The sequence below is a fragment of the Mustela erminea genome, chromosome 5 (genome assembly GCF_009829155.1).
Source record: "Mustela erminea isolate mMusErm1 chromosome 5, mMusErm1.Pri, whole genome shotgun sequence".
NCBI lineage: Eukaryota > Metazoa > Chordata > Mammalia > Carnivora > Mustelidae > Mustela > Mustela erminea.
The window spans coordinates 44,353,544-44,375,676 of NC_045618.1; the positions used below are offsets into that span (position 1 = coordinate 44,353,544).

At 45.2% G+C, this 22,133-nt stretch overlaps 1 long non-coding RNA gene across 1 annotated transcript; it reads right to left on the reverse strand.

Moving 5' to 3' along the window:
- Window positions 1–14,685: 14,685 nt before the first annotated feature.
- On the reverse strand, window positions 14,686–18,316 carry LOC116589915. Its single transcript, XR_004285444.1, has 3 exons — window positions 18,240–18,316; window positions 15,913–16,206; window positions 14,686–14,981 (listed from the first exon to the last, which is right to left on the reverse strand). It is a non-coding gene; the product is annotated as an uncharacterized LOC116589915 (long non-coding RNA).
- Between the last annotated feature and the right edge of the window lie 3,817 nt (window positions 18,317–22,133).

The window sequence follows — 22,133 nt, forward strand, 5'->3', positions numbered from 1 at the left end:
GATCTCTACTACAGCCCTAGAATCCATTCGCTTTTCTTGATCTCCACTGCCAACTCTCCAATACCACTCCCTGTCACCACCTCCAGCTCTTAGCTCATCTCCCCGTGTCCCGTCTTGCCCCATGATGTACTTCACTCTTCTATCAGGGGATGTCTTGGGGGGTTGCACATGTCATACTTTTTTTTTTTTTTTAAGATGTAGCTACTTGAGTTCTTTCTTAGGCCGGATTGTTATTTCATGATGTTAATATATTTGAATCTAAGGTATGTTTTACAAATAAAACATCAGGAATAATCATCTGATTCCCTTCTATACAGAACAAATCTATCTCCAAAGTCCTACGCGGTATAAATTCAAGGGGGGTGGAGGTTCCAGTGTGTTTCCGAGAGTGGGCCTACCACTCCTCAGCCTGACAGAGTCCTCCCCAGCCCAGTCCTGCCACATCCAGCCAGCTCCATTCCCACCCACACACCACTCTTTGTCTTCTCCCTCATTCACTTTCTTAGGCATCTGGTTGTTCCTTTATTGGGTATTTATTTAGTACTGGGGCCAGACCAGGCACTGTGCTAAGGAATACCCCCATTTTGACCAGTTTGTACCCTCACGACACGCTCCATCCCATCTCCCAAATGCATTCGATTTCTGGTTCTGGGCCTTTGTGCCCCACCATCCCACAACCCATAATCTCCACTTTTATCCCCTCCTCCATCCTTTGAAGGCAGTCCTTTTTACTGGCCACCCCAGTCTACAGTGATCCCTAGACTTTTCTTACCTCTTCTCTCATTTCAAATAATCACCCTTTCTGGCATGCAATTTAATTCTTTCTCTCTCTATGTTCTAGCAATAGCTATCCTCAGCTCTATCAATACTGTCTCCCCATCTAGACTGCAACCCCCCAGAATCTTATTATACATGTTTCCCTCTCTGGAGAACTAGTTAAGTAGTTAATTATTTGTTAATAGCTGCATAGTGAACTAGTTAATCACTTTACTTCTCTGAACCTTAAGCTCTCTTCATGTGTAGGGCTGGAGATTCCAACATCATGTCTAGGACTGTAATTCCAACATTACAGAGTGGTTGTGGGAACGCAAATGTGATACCAGATGAGAAAGACATCGCACTGTGCCCGGTACATAGAAAGTACCCAGTCAATGTTAGTTCCCAGCTCTTCAACGTCTGATCCTGAGCTGAAAATATAGTGACTTCAAAGCAGTTATTTGCAGAAGGAATGAATGAGTAAATGAATGACAAAGAACTGCAAGAAAAAAATAATGCATTCTAAACACACCAGAATGGCCTTTTCAGAGAAATAGAGGGCCTTTCCTTGGCTGGCATGAGAGACATTCTGCCAGAGGGAGAACTATGGAGGAAATAGCTCCTGCTTGGCTCGAAGATCATGAAATGTTGATTAATGGGAAATCAAGTTTGATCTGGGTATTTCTGCTGTAGTCAGCTCATTTTTTCTAAGTTTGACTGAGTCTGAGTTTGTGATCTGTCAGGACTCCCAGAAGAAAGTGTCAGACAAGTGTTTCTTATAAACTGAAAAGAAATTCCTGTGTGAATTAATTTTCATATGGCATAGGCCTGGCTCAAGGCTCTATAAATAATGAGACTATGTTGGTTTCAAAGCCCAGCTATAAATATTTATTCCCACACTGCCACTGGTGTTTGTAGAAATTTCCTTTTCACTAATGGGCATTCCATTTGTTTTGAGAAAGACATAAAACTGTCCAAAAAGCACTGAAAGGTCATGACATAAAAGGTCATTGGTTGGGGGGGGGGCATTAAAAGGAGGGAGTGTCATCTCCAGATGCTGACCATTTGGTTTTCTACCTTCATACCTTGAGTTCATGGTATTAACTCTGAGTTTTTTGTGGAGGGAATGGTTCTATGGTCTGCTATGGTCAGCAATGACAATTAACCCCTCACTCCCCATCTTCACTGCAGAAAGTGACATTCATTTTGCATTTGTCACCACAGACATGGCTGAGATTTCCTGTCTTCTGCTGCTCCCCTTTTTCATTCACCACTCCGTCTGCCCTCCCCACTCCTGGCACTTAATGGGACATTCTAGAAGAAGAGGGATCAGTCTTGGCACACTGATGCTCCATAAGCGCATGAAAAGATGAGAGAAATTGATTTTATGTGGTTACAAAATGGCAAGTCTGGGACTTCACAGATCACCCAACAAAGGGTGATTGCTTACCAGAGACCATGCCACTCTATGGGATCTGTCTTTAGAAATCAATGAGGCCATGAATCTGGATGGTAAGGATTGCATCTTTAGTTTCACTAACTATTACAATTTAGCACGTCCTTCCATTAGGAGTGAAAGCAACACACCACAATTACTTCAGCACTACCCGTGACTTTTTCACCCAAGAATTCATGGTCGTCTTTTTACCTCATTATAGCTATTACAAAAATCTCAAAATATCTTTTACTTTCAACACTACTATAAAATTATGGTAAAATTACAACATTATAACTAAAAATTTACCTGCCAGCCAATCTTGTAATTTGATGCATTAGTAGTGAAGCATGTTACTATTCTATCAAGCATGTGTGCTTTTTCAATTATACTGAAAGCTGTATCAACATAACTGGTTTCTTTTGTAATCCTTAATGTTTTGTTTAATGCATTTAAAAACATTCTTCTAGGAGGGGAATCTCTGGGTTTCACCAGACTGCCAAAGTGGGGCCCTGGCACAAAAAAGGTGAAGAACTCAGGTCTGTTCCCTGGAGGTACATGGTTTGTCTCACACACATATTTCAGGATCTCTGAGAAGGAGCATGCAGACACATCAGGGGGCAGCAGGAGAGAATACTGCGATTGATTGACTATCACAGGCACATCATGGAGAAGAGTGGTAGGCTGTAATTAACCACAGGTTCCACCCACTATCTGGAAGTGGAACATTCCTATGAAAACCTTTTGCAAGCTGAGATAGTAATTGCAAAGAAGCAATTGCCATTAATTTATAAGGAAAAATTTTTGAGCATTCCCAGACCTCAAAATAACCTTCCTAGGCTTTTCTGATCCCATAGGGCACATCTTGTTAAGAGAAGCACAATATAAATCAAGATAAAGCCCAGATGCTCGCAGGCACAGTTGAAAGCTATGGTGGCTTGGTTTGGAGATGCTGAGTGTCGTCCTGGGGATGGGGCTCCACAGCACCACTCTCGCTGCTCTGCAAACCAAAGCTGGATGTCTTTTTTCATAAAAGCAAAATTTCTTTGGATTTCTTTTCTGTAAGCCAACACAGGTCTTTTGTAAAAGCAAAGTGGCATATCTCAAACTTTGGAAAAAGGCAGGGTGGGGGGGAGGATACCTATACTCTCCAGTCTGCTCTGCCCACACCCCCCTTTCTGCAAATACAGCTCTGGAAATGTTTTTTCCATTCCGTCTCACATGGTGGTCACTACCACTACCACACGTGGCTTTCAAATCCTTGAAATGTGCCTGGCGCAACTGAAAATTTGAAATTTTAGTTCGTTAATTAATTAACATTTAAATAGCCACGTGCGGCTAGTGGCTACTGCATTGGACCACACAGCCCTAAACTAATCCCATCTCCCAACGACACCCACCCCACCACCTCTCTTAGGGGAGGAACCTGGACCCAAAGAGAAGTCACTGGGCCCAGCTGTGACAAACCCAGACTGACATCACATTTTTTCTCCCCATTTTTGCAGTATTCCTAAATTATCATTTAGTAGAAGCTAATCCCTGAATGATGCATGAGTGTGCAACGAGAAAAGACGGACTGCGAAGTTACACATGTCCTCAGGAAAAAAAGGTAAGACACCATCTCTTCACTAGAGCAAGGTCCTACTAATGGGTTCCCTTATTTTATTTTATTTTATTTTTTGGTTGGATATGTCAGTTTGAAGGAGAGGGGCTGGAATTTCTTTCACTTTTTCTCGGCTAATGTTCGAAAATGTTCACAGGTATTTCGGATAAAAATATATTGTTTGCTGTTTTGCAATCTGCAAACATTTAAGAAACCTGTGCTGAGGCAGACTGCTTCTGAAGATAAAGCATGCCTCGAAGCAGGGTCCCTTTTGTGACTCAGAGAACACCCGCCCTAACATGCCCACCCTCAGGTTGCCTAAGGGGCCACTGCTGAGGGAGAATTTGTGGTGGAAAGTTCTGGCCTGAGGAGGGGACAGTTTCTGATGAGGTCATGGGGAGGGAATGCCTTCTTCAGCAGAGGTAGGAGCCTGGGAGAGCTGCCAAGAGTGTGGTCTGGGAAGCATAGGCCCTCAGACAGGGAAAATGAGTCCTGCCCTTGCCCCTGGCCTAGGAGCCATCTTCGGGGGTCTCCGTGAGGGATTTCACAGTTTCACCCCCTCCTCCAGGCTCAAGCCTCAAGGAAAAAAAGACAAAAACAAAAAGAAAAACAGTGGGCTCCCAGCTAAGAGAGGGCTTCCCCTTGAGTTAAGGCCTGCCCAACTCAAAACATTCATATGCATCAAAACTGTCCAAAACACTCCTTACAATGTTTTCTAAGGTTTCCGTGGTATATAAACAACTTTCAAATACTTCCTAGTGCAGACTAGCAGACCCTTCTCCAGAAAAACTGAATCAGAATCTTAGAGGGATGTGTGCTGGGAAGGTAGGTTTTAAACAAAGCTCCCTGCAGATTCTGATGGGCAGTGAGGTTTGGAACGACCCTAAAGGATGGCATCCATACCCTTCATCCCGGCACTCAAGGCCTCTGGGAGCCTGCCCTCCTCTTAAGAGGTGGGGCTCATAGTGGGAAACACACATACATGAGGTAATAAGGACAGAAATGACAAGAGGTGACATTTATTGGATACATGCCAGGTGTCAGATATAGATTAAGAGCTTTAAATGAATCCCCATTTAATGGGCACACTGGCTCTGTTATTACCATTTTGCAGATTTAAAAAAAGAGAGAGAGAGGTTTAGAATGGTTAGTTTGTCCAGGGACACAGAGAGAAGGTAGAATCGGAGGTCAGACTGAAATCGGTCAAATTCCAAAGTCCATGCACTGGACCCAGGGGGACTGACTGTCCCGGTTTGCCAGGGACCAAAGGCTGCCCTAACATCCGGGATGTCCTATGCTGGAAATTCCAAGTCCTGGGCACCCTGGAGGGCTGGTCTCCCTGCCCTGCCTTGGCGATTCCAGCCAGAGATGGAGACTCAGATCCACCACTCGTGACGATGAGACCTCAGGCAAGCCTGCCCAGCCTGGTCTGCCACATTCCTCATTGGAAAACAAGAAGGACCTCATCTGTTTCAGAAGGAAGCTGTGAGTGTTCAAAGAGAGAGTGCGGGTAATAACGCCCTGCGGAATATCAGGCCCTGTGGGCAAGGGCGAGCTCCCCCGCAGGTGGGCCTGGCGAAGCCCCGCCTCACAGTGCCCAGCTTCTGTTTTTTTCAGATCTGGAAAATATTCACCCATTGTCTCTTCAAATGATTCTCCTCCCTTCGGTCCATCCTCATCTTCTGGAAGTCTTCTCCGATTAAATACACGGTAGAGTCTCTCGGCCAAGCCTCTGATTCTCACCTATAAAGTGTGTGTGTGAGGTTCCCAGTCCTCCCCTCCACGGTCCACAGTCCACAGCCCAACTTGATCCTGATGTCGGATTTGTCCGTGCCAGTGTGTTCATTAGCAGGGTCTGCAGCTGACTTTTCTTCATAGGCATCTGGTCTTGCCTCCTATCTGCCTGCTCTTTGTTTACAAATCCCTTGGGTTTCCAAGGTTTTTTTCTCCTTATATCTCTTGGAAAGCCTTCTCCTGGCTGTCAATTTTGTGGACCCTCTTTCCTGGCATCCCTTTGCCTCCTGGCGGGGAATTTGGGGTGACAGGGCCTCTGGAGGTGGAGCCTACTGTGTGTCATTGTGCCTTTTTCCCCTCCCTCTGGGCTCATCTGTCAGTCCCTCTCTAGTTGTCCTGTTGCCTCCCACTAGGACCCCAGTGGCCCCAGTTCAGAACCAACTCTAATGTCGGGGCTTGGTGAGGTGACAGATCTGAGCAGAGTCAGGCCCGGCATTGCCGGAGCAGAGCAGCCCCGCGCCTCTCTGTCCCACACAGGGCACGGGCTCTTGTCTCCCCCGATTTGGGGTGCTTTAACTCCCCACAACGTCAAGGACCTGAAATGGCTGGTTTTCCCTGCCTGCTCTGAGACCCACAGCCTCATCTACTCCATCTTGCAGGTTTGGGTCTTACGCTTTTTGTTGTGCCCTGGGGCTTTTGTCTTGCACCTAAGTGTTCCTGTGTCTTTGGGGTTTTCGTCTCTTTCTAGTCTGTCTTTACTCAACACTCAGAGAACAGAGGATCCCTGAAAGGATCCTCCCTCAAAGCCATCTTAAGTGTTTCCCTGCAATTGTGTTTTTAAATGAAAATGAAAACCAAGGAAGATTCACAGTTCTCCTGAATTTATTTATCTGGGGAGGGGGGCACTTAAAATAATAGCGCCAAGCAACCAAGAGGAAGAAATAGGAAGCCCCATTGTAATCCTAGCACCTCTGACTTTTCCAGAACAATTCAGACAGGGTGGGACAGGGAACACTCCCTACTTGAGGTCCTTATTTGAGAATCTACCGTGAATCTGCTGCCAGATCTCGGTTGCCAGTCACAGAGCTTCTGATCTCTCTCTGCTAAACTGAGGCCTCTTCGGTTCAGAATGTGGGATTAACCAAACGGCAGAGAAGCCTTGCGTCCTCTGATCCTGCAGCAGGGTCCCTAGGGTTTCCTTTCCATCTTCCCCCACTCTCAGATGACTGGCTGGTCACCACAGCCAAGGCTGCCATTCCAGAAACTATAGAACTTATCAAAGAAACCCAAACAAAGGATGCATGGGTGGCTCAGTTGGTTAAGAGACTGCCTTAGGCTCAGGGCATAATCCTGGAGTCTCAGGATGGAGTCTGGCATAGGGCTCCCTGCTCGGCGGGGAGTCTGCTGCTTCTCCCTCTGACCCATCTCCATCTCCTGCTCTCTCTCTTTCCCATTCTGTCTCTTTCAAATAAATAAATAAAATCTTTGAAAAAAGAAAAGAAAAATCCAAACAAAGGCTGTTTGGGTTTCACCAAGGGATCTGTTGCTTAAATACTACTTAGGCTTTTCCTTTTTTCCCTCTGATCCAAACTTGAATTCCTCTTGTTTCAGAAAGCTTCCCCCCTACCCCCAGGAGTTGCTAAGGGGAAATAGGGGTTGCTACTTCTGGCCCACAAAGGCAGACACTGCAGGCACCAAAGGTTAAGTGACTTGCATAAGGTCACTGTGCAAAGCACAGAAGGCAGGACCGAACACAGGACAGGGCCTTGTCCCTCAGCATAGCAGACCCCTGCCGGGCAGATGGGGGGGCGTGGCCTCTGAGCGGTTGGCATGGTAACAAGCAATAGGCTCTCTCCCTCCCCATCCTTCGCCCCCCTTCCCCTCCACAGCAATTCCACAGACCAGGAGCTGCAGCTCCTGGGGGGGTTGGGGGGGTGTCACCAGCATCTCCCCATCCCACCCTGGGCTCAGGGTCAGCTTCTACAAATATTCCCCTAACTCTCGCCCATCTGGGGTTTTACTGAAATCACAGGGTACACATTTTGCAAACCCAATCTAGCAATCTCTCCCCCTTTCTCCACTCACCGTCTCTTAACCTCAGGGCAGTATTAGAACCTCAGAGCAAAGCCCTTGGCCAAGGAAAATAACTCAACTTTCTGTTGTATTCTGGCCTCAAAATTCTCCGCTCAGGGCAAAACTGTGAAGCCGGCAACTCTCGTCCCCACCACCCCCATGCCTCTCTGCTCTGCACCCTTTCCTCCCTCTGAGGTCCCATTATCCTCACCTCCACCCCCATCCCTGGGCCTCATTACACCCCCCTCTTCACCCACAGCAGCTCCCACCAACCGGTTCTGTTTCCCAGGAGAGCGTCTTATTAAAACGAGTGCATCCTTTAAGGGCAAGCACACACACTCGGTTGTGCGCACACAACATTTAATGTGTCTATAATTTAGGAATTAACACATGCCCAGCATAGAACATCTGAAAAGTACAGAAGATAAAAAGCAGGAAAATCCCACCACTCTGAGAAAGCTCCATTAACTCTTTAATCTATTTCTTTCCAGTTCTCTCAGTGTGGATGTGTATTCATGCATGTAAGGCTATCATTCATATATATGTATGTGTGTGTGTGTATATTTATTTATTTATTTATTTATTTATTTATTTCAGGGGCTGCTTGAAGACTGTGTGGTTTGCTTGCTGTGCCTGCCAGTCCCCCATACCACAGTGCTGAGATGGTCATTGTTTTATAGTAGCCGTTAATTCCTGATGGATCAAATCATCCCTCATTCCTTTTTCTCAGGATTTAAAAAATTATTCTCCACTGTTTCTTTTTCTTGATGAATTTTAGATTCATTGTGATAAAAAACTAAAGCCAATGCTTTTCAGGATGCAAGTTCATTAAATTTATAACTTAACTGGATAAAACTGGCATCTTTGCAATGTTCCAGTGTCCATCCGGAAATATTGGATGGCTACCAGTTTAGTCAGACTTTCTTTAATTCTTCCGATCAGGTAAAAATATTTCCTTCAAATGGGTCCTATACTTTCTGGTTGAGGTTTTTATTTCATTTTTTTAAATTGGGAATTGGATCTTTTTCTCCAAATGCTCCCAATTTGAATTATTGATTTGGAAAATGTACCCTGCAACTAGCTCTTATCTTACTCCCTCAATCATTTGAATAGGTTTTCAGTTGATTTCCTCTTTTTCTGAGGAAGATAATTAGATCATGTGCAAATAATGATAATTTTATCTTCTCCTTTATATGTATAATTTTGTTTTGGGAATGACTGTACAGCTTCAAGAACCATGTTAAACAATAGCAGTAAAATCAGTGATCTTGTCTTCATTTACTCTGGATTATTTTTATCCCATTAAGGAGATATTTCCCCAATCTTAGTTTTTTAGACTTTGAAGTCAGGAATGGATATTGAAACTTATCAGATACATTTTCGTTACCTGTTGAGAGTACCATATTTTTTTCTTATTTTACCTCTTGCTGTTAGGAATTACCCTCATAATTTCCCAATATTAAGATATCCTTACATTTCTTTTTTTTTTAATTAATTAATTTATTTTTTTAAATAAACATATAATGTATTGTTATCCCCAGGGGTACAGGTCTGTGAATCGCCAGGTTTACACACTTCACAGCACTCATCATAGCACATACCCTCCCCAATGTCCATATCCCCACCACCCTCTCCTGTCCCCCCTCCTCCGATATCCTTACATTTCTAAAACCGAATCCACCTTTTCTTAGTGAAATTTTTAAAGGTAGTTTTGAAGTTGATCCTTTCATATTCTATTTCAGATTTTTACAACTGTTATATATACATGCGAGGTTAGTTTATAGCAGCATGTCCCAAAGTGTGTTCTACGGAACTCCGTTACTGTAAGTTATGCTGCCAGAAAAGGGAAAGGAAGAGAAGGAGAAAAGAGGGGTGAAGAGGGGAAGGGAGGGAAGTTCTGTGTTGAAATTGGTTTGGAAAATACATTTCCCCTTGGAGATTCACAAGGTACATCCCCTTTCCAAAGATTCTGAGACGAGCTAGAGTTTAAAAAAGAAAAAAAGTAAACTTGTGCTTCAATTTCTATAATCTCACATTCCCAAAATGATTGGCCGTAGAGTCCCTATTTGACACAATTGCTATTAACATCTTGCAGAGTCCATGCATGAGGCATGCACTTGGAAATACTGTCTGTGTCAGTTTGGGTATCAAAATCACACTGGTTTCACTGGAAAGCCTCTCCCTTCTCTGAAGTTCTCATGAAAGGTTTACAATCGGCTAACCCGTAGTGCTGCTGTCCTACCCACTAAGATACTCCTTGTTTTCTGTAGCCACCATCCAATCTAGGTTTATGCCCTTCAGCTTCATGGCTCTGAGATACTGTCTCATTCCACTGAGTCCCTTCGGGATCTCAAGGATGCAGAAAAACTCTGAATCTTCAGATGGATTCATTTGGCAATTGTCTTTTTTTTTTTTTTAAGATTTTATTTATTTATTTGACAGAGAGAGATCACAAGTAGACAGAGAGGCAGGCAGAGAGAGAGAGGGAAGCAGGCTCCCCTCTGAGCGGAGAGCCCGATGCGGGACTCGATCCCAGGACCCCGAGATCATGACCTGAGCCAAAGGTAGCGGCTTAACCCACTGAGCCACCCAGGCGCCTGGCAATTGTCTTTACTTAACCATCCTTCCATGCTTGAGTGGCTCCTCTTCTGTCTTCTCCCCAGTTCACGGGGCTGTGTGGCCCTGGCCATCCACCGGCAATGTCCTCATCCCAAGCAGCCTGACTCTCCAATTCCAAGTGCCCTTGTGGGCCAGGTGACTTTCCCTCCAACCCTTGTCATTCTAAAGCCATCTGCTCCCACTCACCATGCCTTCTGCTCGCTCTTACTCTCCCAACTCCAAAATCTTATTTTTCTATAAATCCCTAATAGTTATTCAAGATTCGGACAAGCACGGATATCCTCTTGCAGGGACAAGTTGCTAGAAACAAAGTCTTTCTAGGCATTATAGGGGATGTACTGACTTATCTTAAAGCCTCCACCCTTAAAGACCTCAGATTCTCTGGCTGTAGATGAATAAGGATCTAATCATTACAGTAAGGCTTTGGCACAGTGTCTGCCAGAGGAATGGCTTAATAGCCATTGACTGACATGTTGAACGTAGAGTGGTATGTACCGAAACAGAGTCACGCCTACAGCATGGAACTCCTCTTCTGAAGAATTCACGGAGGGGTGACATTTGAACTATGTTTTACAGGATGCATAGGAGTTTTTAAAGGAAAATAGAGCTACCCTACAACCCAGCAATGGCACTACTAGGTATTGACCCCAAAGACATAGATGTAGTAAAAAGAAGGGGCTCCTGCACCCCAATATTCATAGCAGCAATGTCCACAATAGCCAAACTGTGGAAGGAGCGGAGATGATCTTCCCCAGATGAATGGATAAAGAAGATATGGTCCATATATACAATGGAATATTATTCACCCATCAGAAAGGATGAATACCCAACATTTGCATCGACATGGATGGAACTGGAGGGGATTATGCTGAGTGAAATAAGTCAAGCAGAGAAACACAGTTATATGGTTTCATGCATATGTGGAACATAAGGAATAGTGTGGAGGACCAGAGGGGAAGGTAGGGAAAACTGAACGGGAATAAATCAGAGAGGGAGACAAACCATGTTTTGTGTTTTATTTTGGTTTTGGTTTTTTTTTGAAGATTTTATTTATTTATTTGACAGGGAGGCACAGCAAGAAAGGGAACACAAGCAGAGGGAGTGGGAGAGGGAGAAGCAGGCTTCCTGCTGAGCAAGGAGCCCGATGCCAGACACAATCCTAGGACCCTGCGATCATGACCTGAGCCGAAGGCAGCCGCTTAACAACTGAGCCACCCAGGTGCCCCAAAACAAACCATGATTGACTCGGGACTCCGGGGAAAAAAACTGAGAGTTACAGAAGGGAGGGGGGCAGGAGGATGGGGCAACCAGGTGATGGGTATTAAGGTGGACATATGTGGTTTTGAGGGGTGTTATCCACAGCTAACGAATCGTTGAACACTACAGCAAAAACTTAAGATGTATTATGTGCTGGTAAACTGAACTAACTAACTAACTAAACAAATAAATAAATGAAGGATGCATAGGCGCTCAGGTGTCAGAGCAAAGGGGCAAGGCAACATGAGCATTTGAATCGGACTCTCCAGCTCTCTCACACACCAGGTCCACCTGATCTCTACAATACCTTGAGGTCAACTTCAGGGTTGTTAAGCCCATTTTACTGTTGAGGAAGCTAAGAATCACTCCTAGCAATGAGCTTTCCCAGCTTAAAGGACTTCAGGAAAACAAATATCTGTTTTAATGCTAATATCAAACAGTCATTCTTACTAAGTGCTGAGGTCCCAGGAGACCAAGTCAGCAGAGGTCCTGCCCTCATGAGCTTACAGGCTAGACTCACAGAACTTTAGGGGTGTAAATTCTCCCTGTTCAACTGTCTTTAGCTCAGTAATTAGTGCAAGAGCTAAAGAAATGGCTTTTTCCACAGACTGAAGCTAGGAGCATAGGCATGAAGGAGGCAGCAACCCCGGGCGGGAGGCCTGCAAACCCTCTCAAGACCATGGGGCTCAACCCTGGCTTATGTCTGAACCACCTAGAAAGCCATAAAAAAAAAAATCCGGGTGCCAGGCCTGCCCCAAGGCACTGAAGTCAGAGTGGTGGAAGGGGCGACAGTCATGGGTCCATGGGGAAGTGTCCCACTTGATTCCAATAGGCAGCCAAAGTGGTAAATCTGACAGAAAGATTGGGGCGGTGTGGGGACATGGTTGTGCCGTTCTGGATACTTCTTTTTCCTCTGCCTCCCCTCCTTTGTCCCTGAAACTCTCGTCTCCTGGTGTCCTTCTCTGAGCTCCCTCCCAGCTACCTAGCAGGAGACTGAGACATGCTCCTGGGTCCATCGCCACCAAGGGCTTGGTTTGTTACTCTCAGGTCCCAAGATTATATTTAGAAGGGACCTTCTAGGGGGTGACTCCGTGGTCATAATGGTGGGTGAATGAAGCAGAGAGACAGGTATGCTGGGCCCCTAAAGACTCTTTTCAGTCACACCACAGAAGCAGCCGCCTGTGGGGTTGAATTGTGAGGTGTATGAGGTAGGCCAGCTCTCACTGGTGAGATCCCCCCTTCCCCCTCATTGCCTCAGAGTTCTCAGGAGAATGAGGAGAGACTTATAACCTCCTTCCTGCCCATGGCCAGAGTGGCCCAGGTGCACAGCCCAAGGGAGGCCGGGGTCTGGAGCACGGCGGGTGCCAACACAGCTGCAGAGCTGGTCTACCCCTCAGCGTCTTCCCCACCCCTCACCTCTCAGTGACCCAGAGAAGGAACACCAGTGCCTGCAGTCCCTCAAAACTCTACCCCATGGTGTTAGGGGTCGTTGTGAGGTCAGCTTCCCCTACCCCACGTCCTTGATGCTTTCTCAGGGAGTAGGCAATTCTCTCCAGCCAGCAGCAACTAGAACGTGCTCTGGAATCCATCTGGATTCACCTGGGAACATAAGATGAGGTAGTCAGGGGCACTGACCTGAGTCCCGGAGCAGTGCGGTCCCGCTAATCTGATGCCATCCACTGAAGCCATTGAGAGTGAGATATTATGGCAGCAGAAGCCGGCTTTAGGCTATCATTGCAGAGAATCATCCTAGCTTGATGATCACCACTGATACCCAGTGTGCATATTCCCATAAATGATTTACTACACTAGATCCCTAGAGCCTCGAGTCCATGGTGTACCGTGAAAAGGAAACTTTGCATGTAGACTTCCCTAGCCATAGTCGGAGGGAGGTGGGTGTCCCCACTGAAGCCTGACTGTGACCCTTCTTGGCCTCATTTCTGCAACGCAGAGCTGGAAGAACCCTGCTGACCTCTGAGCTGCTCCCCCGGGATGCTGCAGAGGCGAACAGGTGACTGATGGCAAAGAACTGGTCATCTCCGAGTGAAAGGGACCAATAAATCTAACACCCTCATTCTGCCTGTTTCCAGATTCTCCTTTCAGGGAATATTTACTCAATGTCTACAGCAGGCTGTCCTAGCTCTAGTAATGCACTTTTTTTTTAAATTTTTTTTTTTGGGTATCGTAGGTTAAAAGCAGGTCTTAACTCAGGATCCAGACTGATTGGATGTTAATCCTAGCGCTCTAATTGTTAGCTCTAATTGCTAGCCGGTGACCTTGGGTAAGTAACTTCCCTTCTCTGTGCCTCATTTGTTAATACTGACTAATAGCACCTAACTCATAAGGTTATAATAAAGAACAAATGAGTTAATGTATATAAATGGCTTAAAGTTGTGCCAAGCACATACTTAGTGCCCAATAAATTTTCACTGTGAAGATGATGATTACGTTGCACTCTCACAAAATGAGCCTAACAGAAGCTTATTTAATTTGTTTGGCATCTAAACTCTAACGTAGCTTTTCCCTAACTTGCCTGATGATTTTTTTAAGCCAAGGCACTTGTTAAAAATAGAGACTGTGGGCCCCTGACCTAGAGGTTCTGATTCAGCATGTCCTGGATAGAGCCCAGGAGCTGTACGGCTAACATGTGGCCCAGACAATCCTCATGAGTTTAGGGACCTGCTGCTTATTGGGACTAAGAGGAGCACCTGGCCTGTCTTGTGCTTCTCCCTCCTCACTCTGCCAGCTGATCTGAAATGCCAGGGAGGGGAAGTTGCTGGAATTTGGAGGTTTGGGAAAGCTCACATCGTGTTCCCTATCTCGTTTCCTCAGGAGAGGCTCCCTAGAAGAAGCAGGGGCAAGGTGGGGAAGGATGGTTTCCAGAAGGACCAGAACAAAGGGATTGTACTGGCCTCTTAGAAAAGAAAGGGAGTGAACTGTTGCAGGATTGGGGACAGCAGGAGAGGAGGTAGCCATGGAAGGGGTGGGCCAGGGTGCCTGAAGGTCACACACATGGACTGAGCCTGGCACTTCGTGGAGAATTACACACATTCAGAGTCCCAGGCTGGACGACCCCTGGGTGGTCCCTCTAGGCATCTGCCCTTTCTTATACCACCATTTTATGCTTTGGATAAAATCTTGTGGTTCTACAGGTCCATTTTCCCAGAAATTCTGACCTAATTATTGAATCATGTATTCATTTATTCAACCACAACTCCTGGGTGCTTGTCCAGCACTGAGAACAGAGTTGCGTATGCACATGTGTGACAGATAGTCCTCTCCGTGGAGAAGCTTGGTGTCCAGAGGCAGGACATGTGAACAGATGTTAACAATGCAAAGTGACAAACATGTCCTTGGTGTGCAAGAAGGGTGGTGGGAACTCCAAGGAGGAAAGGAACTCTCCTGGAGAGGGGTTGTTGCAATCTTGGAAGGCTTCTCAAAGGAGTTGAGCCAGGTCTTGAAGACAGAGAGTGCAATCAGACTGTCAGACCAAGATAAGGCCCTCTAACAAAAACAAAACCAACAAAAATAAAAACAAAACTAGTCAGAAGAAAGACACCCAGGTGTTAGAGGGCACAGGTGTGGCTGGAATGAAAAGACTGGACCTGGGACTGGGCCTGGGGGGCTGGGCAGGCAGGTAGGTCTGCCTCCCAAAGTTCCCTGACTTTTCACCTGTAGATGATAGGAAGCATCATAGGACTTGGTGAACTGGTTTCATTAACCAAAAGAAGAGCTAAAGAGGGCAAGGGATCAGGACAAACAGCCTAAATTTGGATGGAGACATGAGTTTGTGTCACCAGTAGGACCTCTACAGGGAGATGTCCAGGAGGCTATTGGATAGAAGAGTCTGGGGCCCCACAGAAAGTCCCAGACTAGATGTACGTACGCATTGGAGAGTCATTACCATGAAGGTGAGAGTTGATGCTGGGGCAGAAAAGGGAATACCACCCTCCTTCCCAGGGACAGCATGCTGAGAAGAGAGAGATCCTTGCCTTCCCTGAGAAATCCAACCCCTCGCTCATCCCGGAGCAGAAGGCCATGCTCACTGTAACTGCACCTTCTGAGCAAACCTGCTTCTTCCACCACCAAATTCTGGCCCAGTCTCTGCCTGAGGCCAGCTCAGGTCCTGGTGTTATCTGCAGGACAAGTCTTCTCTGGTGAAGGGAGTATGGTTTCATGGGGGTCAGTTTTTAACTTCCTGAAACAATCTTCAAAGCTTGGGAAAAAGCAGGGACCTATTTCTGCTCTCAGATCTCTACAAACGAAAGGGTAGGGTTAGAGCCATTATCCCCAGAGTGAGCTGGGCAGGGTACTCTGAGATGGACTTTTGCTCCCCTGCCCCAAGATCTCCCTCACCCACCTGTCTGGAAGCTTTAAGCCCCCCCCCATCTATATCCCATGTGTAATCCTCCAGAAGTGGGTAAGACTGGGTTACCTTGGGTTGGTTAAGTCGGCCAGTGTTTCTTGGTGCTCCAGCTCTCTACTCCTTCCATGCTCCTCGGGCTTTCCATCTGTCACCTCTATTTAGGGAACTGCCACATTTGCTGGGTGATCAAACCTCTTAGCTGTGTCTGGTATTTCCGATTGCCAGTGGGACATTTATGGCTGAGAGATAGTGTATCTTTTTTGTGAAGAACAAGGGCTCTGGGTCGGAGTTCGGAATCCAGCTCCACTTCTTACTACCTATGCGACCTTAACTTTTCTGTGACCTTTGCCTCCGTTCCTTTATCTGTAAAATGGGAATAGGAAAGCACCAAATTCAGAGAGTTATGGTGGAGAGAAAATGAACTCATCTGCCTTGGTCTGTACACCAATGCCTGGGGCGCACTGTGCATAATAAAAGTTGCTATAATTCCCATCTACTTTCAGAAGTCCGGCTCTCATTTCAAGCTCAAGTGCCAAAACAAAGACCCGAGTCTGTGGGGCTGGCCTGATCCCGCCATTAAGAAGCTCTGCAAGCTTATTTAGCAGATAAGGAAATGAAGCCCAGGCTGGTGACTGTAACTTGCTCAAGGTCACGCGGCAAAGCCAAAGAGAAAGCTGGGGCTCAGGACTCCTGGTCACTTGTCATGTGCCTCCTTACACCAGCTTGGCTGCGCCACAGGAAGTTTCAGGCACCTACAGAGCCCTTGAAGAACAGTACCAAAATCAGTAGACTCAGTACCCAGATTATCTGGGCCACTTATTAAAAATGGGGATTCCTGGGGACCCCTATAGGATTCTGATTCAGTAAGTCTAGGGTGGAGTCCTAAATTAACACTTTAACAAGCCTACCTCTGCCCCTCCCCGCAACCAAGTGATTCTGATTCAGGCAGGCTTTGAAAATTGCCTCTCAGGAGCCAGTCTCCCCAGGAATCCATCAAAATCCTAGAGGAAAACATAGGCAGTAACCTCTTTGATATCAGCCACAGCAACTTCTTTCAAGACACATCTCCAAAGGCAAAGGAAACAAAAGTGAAAATGAACTTTTGGGACTTCATCTAGTTAAAAAGCTTCTGCACAGTAAAGGAAATAGTCAACAAAACAAAGAGGCAACCCACGGATTGGGAGAAGATATTCGCAAATGACACTACAGATCAAGGGATGATATCCAAGATCTATAAAGAACTTCTCAAACTGAATACCCAAAAGAACAGATAATTATGTCAAAAAATGGGCAGAAGACATGAACAGACACTTCTCCAATGAAGACATACAACTGGCTAGCAGACTCATTCATCATCATTAACCTTCAGGGAGATTCAAATCAAAACCACACTGAGATACCACCTTACACCAGTTAGAATGGCAAAGATTGGCAAGGCAGGAAACAACAAATGTTGGAGAGGTTGTGGAGAAAGGGGAACCCTTTTACACTGTTGGTGGGAGTGCAAGTTGGTGTAGCCACTTTGGAAAATAGTGTGGAGATTCCTCAAGAAATTAAAAATAGAGCTTCCCTATGACCCTGCAATTGCACTAGGTATTTACCCCAAAGATACAGATGTAATGACAAGAAGGGCCATATGTACCCTAATGTTCATAGCCGCAATGTCCACAATAACCAAATTGTGGATAGAGCTGAGATGCCCTTCAACAGACAAATGGATAAAGAAGATATGGTCCATATATACAATGCCATATTACTCACCCATCAGAAACAATGAATACCCAACTTTTGCATCAACATGAATGGGACTGGAGGAGATTATGCTGAGTGAAATAAGTCAAGCAGAGAGAGTCAATTATCACATGGTTTCACTTACTTGAGGAACATAAGGAATAACATGGAGGACAGTAGGAGAAGGAAAAGAAGAGTGAATTGGGAGAAATCAGAGGGGGAGATGAACCACGAGAGACTGTGGACTCTGAGAAACAAACTGAGGGTTTTAGAGGGGAGAGTGGAGGGGGATGGTTGAGCGTGCTGATGGGTATTAAGGAGGGCACATATTGCATGGAGAACTGGGTGTTGTACATAAACAAAGAATCTTGGAACACTGCATCAAAAGCTAAAAATGTATTTTATGGTGATGAACATGACACAATTTAAAAAAATTTCAGTAGAAAAAAAAATAATTAAAAAAAAAAAAAAAAAGAAGAAGGAAAAAAAGAAGCCAGTCTCCATGCTGTGCCTCCACATAAAGATGAAATCCTGAGCAGGACCGGTGAAGCCCTCCGGCCAGAGTGGGACTGCTCTTTCGGGGAAACACCCATGCTGATGCTGTCCCTGGCCACGGCTGCGGTCCCTTAGTGGTATCTCAGGAATTCGGTCACATTCTTTCCTACCCTCATCCTGAAAAGGAATGCCGCTCTTTCAGACAAAGATGCACCTGTACCCCTACAAAATCAGCAGGACATTTGACACCAGGATTATCATTCCACTGGGCATTGTTTACTGCAATAGGAACTTTGGAAGCTGGAGGGATTATGGGTAATGTTCCTCATAGCAACGGCCTCCTCCGGGGGTGACCTCATCAGAGCCTTGTGCGTGTTCACACTGCCTCAGAAGTTTTCTATCCTTCCCTTCCTCCAAAGGCGACTATGAGGCCCTGTGTCTCCGCCTCTCCCTAATCCCCATTCTCAGATCCCTGCCCCACCCCCCCGCCTCCCCGCCAGAAGGGGGGCATCAAAGCGGAGCAACCTGTTTGAAGAAAGAACAATATCTGGAGAGCGATGTGTAGAGACAGTAGCAAGAAACACAGTTTTTTACTAAGCCTTTTACTAAGCAGTAAAGGGCTGTGGCTGCAGATGACTGTGTGTGGGGAAAAGGGAAGGCTTCCCGGAAAATAGTTAAGGGGTCAGATCTGAGATAGCGTTAAAAAAAGAAAAAAAAAAAAGTTGACAGTCCTCCAGCGTCAGGGAGGATTTCATTTTGGAGAGTTTTAAGAGTTTTGTTTACTTCTCAGCCTTTGACTTTCTCTCCCTCTGAACTTGTCCCGGGGCCTGTGCTCATTCATTTCCATTTCTGAAATTATCACTAGGACACAGAGATAACAGAGTCTGCTGATCAGAGTTCTGCTGTGGGGACTAAGAAATCCCGTGATAACCTCCTTCAGCAAACTGCCCCTGGCCTTTGTCCGCCGGTAGCCTGCAGTGGGGGATGGGGAGCGGCGCATAAACTCCACATCACACAGGACAGGTTCTAATATCGAATCTGCTGGTTACCAGCTGTCAGGCCTTACACAGGTTGCAGTTTTCCTATCTGTAAAATGGGGATACTCATATTGCATTGGCAAGACTTTGTGCTGATCTAAAGACATGGTGAAAGTGATTATGCCATTATTGAAACAAGGAAAAGAAAAGGAATCATTTTCAAGCTAGAAGAGAAGGAGATAAGGCATATTTGACCAATCTAATACAAAGCAGTAAAGCAGGAAAAAAAATAGAAAGATTACATATAATCAGAAAACAAAGTAGTGTAAGTCAGTTAAATATGACAGTAATCAGGACAAATATAAACAGATCTATATATAGATCTTTATATATACATATATATACATACATATAAACAGATCTTTATAAACAAATATAAAACTCATCTATAGGACAAATTTTCAAATTGGATTTACTTTTCCCATTCATTAACTCATTCAAGAAATAATTACTGAGTACTTACTATGTTCTAGGCACTCATCTAGGGCTTGGAATCCAGCTAAAAGCTATTCACAAAAGACACATCGAAAACCCAAGACAGAAAAAGGTCGAAAGCAAAAGATTAAAACAAAATATACCAGATAAGTATTCACTAAAAGCCAACTTAGCAATATTAATTTGAAACAAAGTAGGCCTTAAGACCAAAAGTTAGCAATAAAGAAATTCTTGACAAAGGTAACAGTTCACCAAGAAGTAGAGCTATCCAGAACCTATATGCATATTACAACATAGCCTCAAAATACATAAAGCAAAACCCTACAACATTATAAAGAGATATGGACAAGCCACAATCATAGTGGTAGATTTTAGTAACTCCTCCCGGAAAGTGTTCAAACAGACAAAAATAATTGTGAAGGATACAGAAGATTTGAACAGTTATTTATGGACCCTTGTGTCTCATAAATAGCTTTTCAAGTACATACTTACAGGAGTCGGTCACATACCCTAAGCCACAAAGGAACTATCAAAATCACCAGAGAACTGATATTATACAGGTCACATTCTCTGATTTATTTATATTTATTTATTATTATTTTTTTAAAGATTGTATTTATCCATTTGACAGACAGAGATCACAAGTAGGCAGAGAGGCAGGCAGAGAGAGCAGGGAAGCAGGCTGCCTGCTGAGTAGAGAGCCCAATGCCGGGCTCAATCCCAGGGCCCTGGGACTACGACCTGAGCCGAAGGCGGAGGCCTTAACCCACTGAACCACCCAGGTGCCCCTGATTTATTTATATTTAGTGCAATAAAATTATAAGTCAGAAACCAAACCATTTCCACACAAAATTTCTAAATATACTTTGAAATAATTAATAGGTCAAAGAAAGAATACTCGTGGAATTATAGAAGATTTTGTAACTGAATGATGATAAATCACGATATCACATGGAGCATCACAAATATGGTTCCTGCCCCAGGAACATCTTCCTAGCTCAGGGGCATTTCAAGAGAGTGGGCTTAAAGTGGCAGACAGGTGCTCTGAAATAGGGCAGGTGGACAGAAGGAGCGGTACTGTCGTGCTGGACAAGATTATTTCTCAATACTTTTTATTTCTTCCTGCTTTGGCTTATGTTGTTGTCTCTTGTCTGGAATGCCCCCCCCCCCTCCTGCTTACCCTCTGATCCACCTACCCATCCCAAACCTCATGTTTTTCATGAAATTTTTTTTTGAACTTGAAGACCGGGTTCAGTGATCGTTGTTAGGTGTCACTGACTTAGCTTATCCTCAGCTCCTAAAGCACTTCTTTTTCAAAGCACTAGTTATCTGTGTGCATGTTTTTCCTGTAGTCTCTGTAAACTCCAGAGAGCAAGCAAGGGCTGCAGCCTGGTCACCTTCCCCTGGGCAGAGCCACGCTCCGCGGGGGCTCAGTAAGCCTTTGTGGCGAGCCCCTTAGGATCTTCATCTCTACTCTATGTCTTTAACGAGCTGGGACATTTTGGACCGTGGCCTGCCTGCCACAGCCAGAGGGAAGACCTCCACCCTGGCTTCCAGAGGTGTTCTGCAAAAGATCCCACACTTTCCATGAGAGAGAGAGCCAGAGAGCCACAATCCTACCAGTGAATAACCCTCACAGCTAAAATGCAACACCACCCCGAAAGAGAACACTTGAAATCAGAGCCCAGGATGTTTAGCAGATTTCAGATTCTGATTTGTCCCCAGGAAGTCTGTAAATTTGGACATTTGGCCTGAAATGGGGGCTTCCTACTTTTGCACAAAGAAGTAAGGTTTCACTATGGGCAAGGGAACACCTCCTTGAGGACTGTCATCTATCTTCCCAGGGAGCCGTCTGCCTGATCTGAACTGAGTCTGAAAATGCAAATTCCTTCTTGGGGAATGAGTGTGGCAGCTGGTGTTGCAACATCACTCAGAATAATTTGAGGGCAATTCTTTTATTATTACTATCATCATCATTACCATTATTTCAACCTAGCAATTAGGTTAATATGATTTAGTCAGCATTTTCAGCAAATTGCTATGACGTGAAGGAGTGTGTATGTGCACGTGTGCGTGTGCACGGTGTGTGCATATGCTTGTGTGTGTGTGTGTGTGTGTGTGTGTGTTTGGGATTACTCTCCAGTTTTAGGGGTTAATGCTTTAAGCACAGATACGTGCCTCAGGCTGAAACCTGATGAGGGGGAGGGAGCCATGGAGAAGTAAGGGCTCCTAGCCATACTTTTTCTTATTAATATGAAGGTAACCAACATGACTGCCTAATAAAATATAATCTTTATTTTATAACCTGGTCTGTGAGGCCTCAGTAGACCACACGTGTACCCATCAGCATCTCAGCACCCCCTGTACATTCTGGCATTCTCCACGGCTGAGCACTGTGGCAACCCCAAAGAAGACCCAGATGAACTTGATTTAAGCAAATGGAAGCCGCACTTGTAATTTTTATCCCTCAGGAACCATTGCTTGATTTATGACCACATCCCCAATTACCCAGTGTTTTACCATACCTGTTAAAGCAGGGAGGGCATGAATAGCATTAGATCCCTTCCATGGAGAGCCAGGGAGCATCACTGA